Below are 7,695 nucleotides of genomic sequence, written 5' to 3'. Positions count from 1 at the left end.
TATACTTCTAGCGGTTTGATGCATCCTTTCAAAATAAGTTTTACCACATGGTCATGGTTGCATCCCAAATCCTATTCCCTATATCTGGAGTATTCAAATATTACCCTACGAGGTCCAGGGTACTGCTGGATTTCTGTCCTAACTGATAATTGATTGCACCCAACTGGTGTCTCAGGTCTATAAATCAGTCCTTGATTAGAGGGGAAGAATTTTTAAAAAGTAGTGGAAGTATGGCTTCAAGGTCCATGTTTGAATTTGAGGGCCCTATATAGTGTACTCCTTTTGACCAGAGGCTAATAGGGATTAGGGTTCCATTTGAGATGCAAACAATGAGTTACAGGATATTTTCTCACTCTTTTTTTGGCTGGGTTTTAGGAGTTCTGGAAGAGGTGCCACTGCAGATCTTTATTTTCCTCAAGTGCCAAACTATTTGCGCATTCTGTGTTTTGGGCATTCATATTGTAGAGATGAGGTTAACTCAACAACCTTGTCTCAGATTTGTATAGCATCTCATGCAGTGGGTGTCAGAATCACAGCAGATTCACTGCACGACTTAACAGGTTTCTTACAACAGATAAGTGCTTTCGGTGTGCGGGTGTGCATGGTTGAGACTTCCACTGTTTATGTGAATATTCGTGATTTCCACATTGACTTTTCATTTCCACACTCTTCAAGTAGCCTAACCACAATAATGAAATGTTATACTGTATATAGTAATAATTATAAAACAGGATGATCTCCATGAATTTATGACTTTAATTGAATCTATTACGACCTGCTTTGGATTCAGTTTTCTATTCCTGTATAAGTCATTCATTGTTGGGGGCACATTGAGAGCATTAAAATACGGTTCACTGCAATGCGTAAGATAGAAAGCTACTCCTAAAGGGAATGACATTGACCATGGGTGACATGACATTCAACTGAAATAATGAGGTTGACATTCATGACCACTTGAACGTCCCAAATGGATCACTTCTGCTGTTCCCTGGATTTAAACATGGTACAAATGGATGTTGTCGGAAGATATTCTTCGGAAAATACTCAGACCCCTTGACTTTTTCCACTTTGTTACGATACATCCTTGTTCTAAAATGGATGAAATTGTTTTTTTCCCTTTCCCATCAATCTACACACAATACCTCATGATGACAAAGCACAAACTTTTGCTCATTTATAATAAAAAAATGGAAATATAGCATTTACATAAGTATTCAGACCCTTTACACAGTACTTTGTTGAAGCACCGTTGGCAGCGATTACAGCCTTGAGTCTTCTTGGGTATGACGCTACAAGCTTGGCACATCTGTATTTGGGGAGTTTCTCCCATTCTTCTCTGCAGATCCTCTCAAGCTTTGTCAGGTTGGATGGGTAGCGTTGCTGCACAGCTATTTTCAGGTCTCTCCAGAGACCAGGCTCTGGCCGAGCCGCTCAAGGACACTCCTGCTTTGTCTTGGCTGTGTGCTTAGGGTCGTTGTCCTGTTGGAAAGGTGATCTTCACCCCAGTCTGAGGTTCTGAGTGCTCTGGAGCAGGTTTTCATCAAGGATCTTTTTTTAAATGTAATCCATTTTAGAATAAAGCTGTAATGTCTAAAGGGGTCTGAATACTTTCTGAAGGCACAGTATTTTCAATGATAAAAAGCATCTCCACAGATACAGTAGCTTCAGCCAACCATCTTCTTAAAGATTGTTTTACCTGAAGGACAACCTTTATTTTTCAAGAGGAAAGTACCTCTCAATGGCTACCATTTCTGAACAGTGGCGTATATAGGCCCACAGTATAAAGATATCATTGTGGGGTTACAAATGAAAGTTATGTTAAAAGAAAATAAGTTATTTCATACACTGTGAGACTATACTGTGAGAGAATGAGTGAGAGTGTGTCCGTTGAGACAGAAAGGGAATATTATGCATGAGTTATTTCTCTCATGTACTAATATGCCACCTCCACCTCCATCAGTGTCTGTTGCCATAGTGAAACTGATCCTCCATCATCCAAAACGCAGAGAAAAACAAAACATTCTCCAGTTTTATCGCAGGGCCTTGCTGTCTCTATGGCAATGGCCATGTGTTTTGAGAAACCTTTGATACCTTGAGTAATGAGCAGTAACTGCACAAAACAAAGGCTGTGTTTAATGTTCACATCGCTGAAAGCCTGCTGGTGATTATACCCGCAAAAGCTAGTGCCTATATCACCCCTTGACAAAATGCCTAAACAAACAACAAATGCAGTCATTCTCCAGTTTACATACTGACACTTTTATATTCTGGGGCTCCATTGATTATGCAGCAGAGTCTAATAGACTAGACGTAACATAGTAAACGTAAATCCGAGACATTCAAATTAGTATGATATGTTACGTTTGGTATGGTTACATATGCGGAATGCTACTTACAGCAAAAACAAAAGGAGGGTGGTTGGTCTTCTAACGCAAACATTTAGCAGCCCAAAGGTTGCGTGTTCGAATCTCATCATTTAGCATTAGCATTTTAGCTAATTAGCAAATTTTCAACTACTTACTACTTTTTAGCTACTTTGCAACCATGTTAGCTAACCTTAACCCTTTTAGCTAACCCTTCGCCTAACCCTGACCTTAACCCTTTAACCTAACCTTAACCCTAACCGCTAGCCTTTCTAACGTTAGCCAGCTAGCTCATTTATTGTTAGCCACCTAGCTAACGTTAGCCGCAACAAATTGTAATTCATAACTTATCATATGTTTTGCAAATTTGTAATATATTGTACGTTTTGCAAGTTTGTAACATATCATACAAAATAGATGATGGACATCCACAAATGAATACATACTATACGAAAAGCAACATATCATACTAAATGGAGTGTCACAGATTTATGTAAAGAATAATACGAAATTCTCTGAGACCAGGTGTGATTACGATGCATGTGTACGCCACCCCCATGGTTCGCCAAAGTGTATGTTGTCTGGTCTTTGGCACCCCAACACAAATAGCGTTCTTGAGCCTGGCCATATGCGTGGGCGCACATCTATGCATGAGAACTAGCCTACAACTGATTAAACAGACAGACACCTGAAAACAGAACATCTCAAAGCACTTCAGAGGAAAATTATGTACCACTGTCACATGTCTTTTGAGTTGTGCTGCATCTCATTTACACCGAGTTAACAGGGACTCTTCTGTGTATTTTACTGTTAGGCCTACTCAGCTTAGCAAAGACTGGCTGTCACCTGTCACCAGACCTAGGTTCAAATAACATTGTCAATCTTACAAATGCTTTGAGCATTTGCTTGAGCTTGCTTGGAGTGCCAGATGGATGGTGTTTGCACTTGTGAGACTATTCTTTTAGTTCCATTGTGCCAGGTATAGCTCAATCAAGCACAGCTAAAAATATTTGAAATGCTTGCTTACTTTTTAAAAACCCTGCATTGTTGGTAAGGAAGAAAAGTGTACTAAATAAACTAAAGGAAAACTAGTAACAATAAAATAACAGTTATGAGGCTATACACAAAGGGTATCGGTAACAAGTCAATGTGCATGGTTTATGGGTTAGTCGAGGTACTTGAGGTAATATGTACATATAGGTAGTAGTAAAGTGACTATGCATAGATAATAAACAGAGAGTAGCAGCAGCTTGTGTGTGTGTGTGTGTGTGTGTGTGTGTGTGTGTGTGTGTGTGTGTGTGTGTGTGTGTGTGTGTGTGTGTGTGTGTGTGTGTGTGTGTGTGTGTGTGTGTGTGTGTGTGTGTGTGTGTGTGTGTGTGTGTGTGTGTGTGTGCGTGTGCGCGCGTGCCAAGGAACTTGAAGCTCTCAACCTGTTCCACGGCAGCCCCATTGATGAGAACTGGGGCTTTTCCTGTAGTCCACAATAATCTCCTTTGTCTTGATCACGTTGAAGGAGAGGTTGTTGTCCTGGCACCACACGACCAGGTCTCTGACCTCCTCCTTATAGGCTGTCTCATCGTTGTCGGTGATCAGGCCTACCACTGTTGTGTCATCGGCAAACTTGATGATGGTGTTGGAGTCGTGCCTGGTCATACAGTCATGAGTGAACAGGGAGTACAGGATGGGACTGAGCCCGCACCCCTGAGGGGCCCCAGTGTTGAGGATCAGCGTGGGGGATGTGCTATTCCCTACCCTTACCAACTGAGGGCGGCCCGTCAGGAAGTCCAGGATCCAGTTGCAGAGGGAGATGTTTAGTCCCAGGGTCTTTAGCTTAGTGATGAGCTTTGAGGGCACTATGGTGTTGAACGCTGAGCACTATGGTGTTGTAGTCATGCATGGCCCCGCTGTCATGGATGAACAGGGAGTACAGTAGTGGACTAAGCACGCACCCCTGAGGGGCCCCCATGTTGAGGCTTTGCCTGTTTGGTGTGTTGTCAGAGGGAATAGCCGGATTTCTTATAAGCGTCCGGATTAGTGTCCCGCTCCTTGAAAGAGGCATCTCTAGCCTTTAGCTCAGTGTGGATGTTGCCTGTACTCCATGGCTTCTGGTTGGGATATGGACGTACGGTCACTGTGAGGACGACATCAACAAAGTACTTATTAATGAAGCCGGTGACTGATGTGGTACACCACTCAATGCCATCGGATGAATCCCAGTCTTATTCCAGTCTTGAAGCTTAGCATTCACTTCATCTGACCACTTCCGTCACTGCTACTGGTTGTTTGAGTTTTTCTTGTAAGCAGGAATCAGGAGGATAGAGTTATGGTCAGATTTTCCAAATGAAGGGCAAGGGAGAGCATTGTAGGCACATGTGACACATCTAGTTGCACATGTGACATGCTGGTAGAAATTAGGTCAAATATATTTCAGTTTTCGGGGCCTCTCGGGTGGCGCAGTGGTCCACCCTTGGTTCGAGCCTAGGCTCTGTCGCAGACGGCCGCGACCGGGAGGTCCATGGGGCGACGCATAATTGGCCTAGCGTCGTCCGGGTTAGGGAGGGTTTGGCCGGTAAGGATATCTTTGTCTCATCGCGCACTAGCGACTCCTGTGGAGGGGTGCAGTGCACGCTAACCAGGTCGCCGGGTGCATGGTGTTTCCTCTGACACATTGGTGTAAAGAAGCAGTGCGGCTTGGTTGGGTTGTGTTTCGGAGGATGCATGGCTTTCGACCATCGTCTCTCCTAAGCCCGTACAGGAGTTGTAGCAATGAGACAAGAAGGTAACTACTAACAATTGGATACTACGAAATTGTGGAGTAAAAGGGGGTAAAATTAAAAATTAAATAAAAAACAGATTTCAGTTTTCCTGCAAAAGTCCCCGGCCACTAGGAGCCCAGAGCTGTGTTTGAATACTCATACTAACCGCACTAACTATACTATTTGTGATGTAAATTGAGGATATAGTATGCCTACTGGTCATAGTATGGATATAGTTAGTATGCCAAAAGGTTCCCGATGTCATACTACATTCACCAAAATACGAAGTATATAGTATACAAGTAGTGGACACGATTTCCGTGCTTTTAGGGCCCATAATGCAATTCTTCAGAAAATGGGCGTTGCTTCACAATGTTTTCAGATTTCAAGAAAATGGCAAAAAATATGCAGCCGAAATTCAACAAGAGCAGATACAGATTCAGTGCTTTAACTAATAATAACAAATGTTAAGAAAATGTTCAGCAATGTAATAAAGTAATGACTTTTCAAATAAGTTACCTTACACGTTATGTTGGCTGACAATTTGTTAGCTACGCTATCCTTACGAACCGCATAGTATACCATTACAGCAATATGTACTGATACGTTAGCTAGCTACCTAACATTAGTTGCCAACTAATATATCGAACTTGCTAGTATATTAACTATATGCTATCTAACTAACTACCCAACGTTTATTGACTTAATTATTCCTGTAATTCTTAATTCAGCTAAGTGGTGTAGTCGTTGTGGGTTCTCAATGTGGGCATTTGGGTGTGTTTGGAAATTCGCTCTGGCTATCTACTCCGATTTCAGAGATCTCTCGTCTGACGTACCTGTGCCAGAGCGCAGAATAACTCATGAATACACAAACGCTCCTTACAAGTTGAATATTTGTTTATTTTATTTTGATGTAACCTTTATTTAACTAGGAAAGTCAGTTAAGCACAAATTCTTATTTACAATGATGGCCTACCCCGGCCAAACCCTAAGCCGGACGATGCTGGGCCAATTGTGCGCCACCCTGTGGGACTCCCAATCCTGGCCGGTTGTGATAAGGCCTGGAATCGAACCACTACTGCAAAACACCAGTCTCAACATCAACAGTGAAGAGGCGACTCTGGGATGCTGGCCTTTTTGGCAGAATTGCAATGAAAAAGCCATATCTCAGACTGGCCAATAAAAATAAAAGATTAAGATGGGCAAAATAACATAGACACTGGACAGAGGAACTCTGCCTGGAAGGCCAGCATCTTGGAATCGCCTTTTCACTGTTGACATTGAGACTGGTGTTTTGCGTGTACTATTTAATAAAGCTGCCAGTTGAGGACTTGTGAGGTGTCTGTTTCTCTAACTAGACACTCTAATGTACTTGTCCTCTTGCTCATTTGTGCACTGGGGCCTCCCACTCCTCTTTCTTTTCTGGTTAGAGACAGTTTGCGCTGTTCTGTGAAGGGAGTAGTACACAGCGTTGTATGAGATCTTCAGTTTTTTTGCAATTTCTCTCATGGAATAGCCTTCATTTTTCAGAACAAGAAAGACTGATGAGTTTCAGAAGAAAGTATTTGTTTCTGGCCATTTTGAGCCTGTAATCAAACCCACAAATGCTGATGCTCCAGATACTCAACTAGTCCAAAAGAAGGCCAGTTTTAATGCTTCTTTAATCAGAACAAAAATTTTCAGCTTTGCGAAAATAATTGCAAAAGGGTTTTCTAATGATCAATTAGCCTTTTAAAATTATAAACTTGGGCCTCTGTATGCCTATGTAGATATTAAATTAAAAATCAGCCGTTTCCAGCTACAAAAGTCATTTACAAGATTAACAATGTTTACAATCTATTTCTGATCAATTTGATGTTATTTTAATGTACAAAAAATGTGCTTTTCTTTCAAAAACAAGGACATTTCTAAGTGGCCCCAAACTTTTGAACGGTAGTGTAGGTGTCATAATGAGATGAAGTGAGGAGGCCTTGTAGAGAGCTGGTTCTGCATACTTGTCCTCTAAGAATCAATCATTAGTAAGCCAATATATTCACGTTACCGGCACAGCAGTGTTTTGCATTCATGTATGAATATGAATATTCAAATTCATGGTGTTATTCATATGTAAATGTTTACAAGCATTTACTCAACCACCAAGGTAGTCATTACAGTGCTCACTTGAAAACACACTGATGAATCATGATAGTTTGACGTCTATAAAGTCTCCTCATTTATCCTCAGTAATAAATATATTGCATATATCCTCAGCACCACTAGCCAAAACAGACATTAAACCTGATTGTATATTATGCTGTATGATTGATGTGTTTTGATGTGCCTTGTTGTGGTTGATGATGAAGCCAACTGCTGTGTAAACCGCTCATTGCCATGGTTAATGTGCATTAGGTTTGCCTGGATGGCTTACTTGCTTAGACACCCCCACTTGCTTAGACACCCCCACCCTAACCTGAGCAAAATATAAAACAGTAAGCACAATGCTGATGCATTCAACATTAGTAACAGGTACACTATGGGTGAATATACACCGAGTATACCTAACATTATGAACAACTTCCCAATATTGAGTTGCACTT

The sequence above is a fragment of the Oncorhynchus mykiss genome, chromosome 19 (genome assembly GCF_013265735.2).
Source record: "Oncorhynchus mykiss isolate Arlee chromosome 19, USDA_OmykA_1.1, whole genome shotgun sequence".
In the NCBI taxonomy this organism is placed as follows: Eukaryota; Metazoa; Chordata; class Actinopteri; order Salmoniformes; family Salmonidae; genus Oncorhynchus; species Oncorhynchus mykiss.
The sequence above is the reverse complement of the archived record's forward strand: the minus strand, read 5'-3'. Positions refer to the sequence as shown.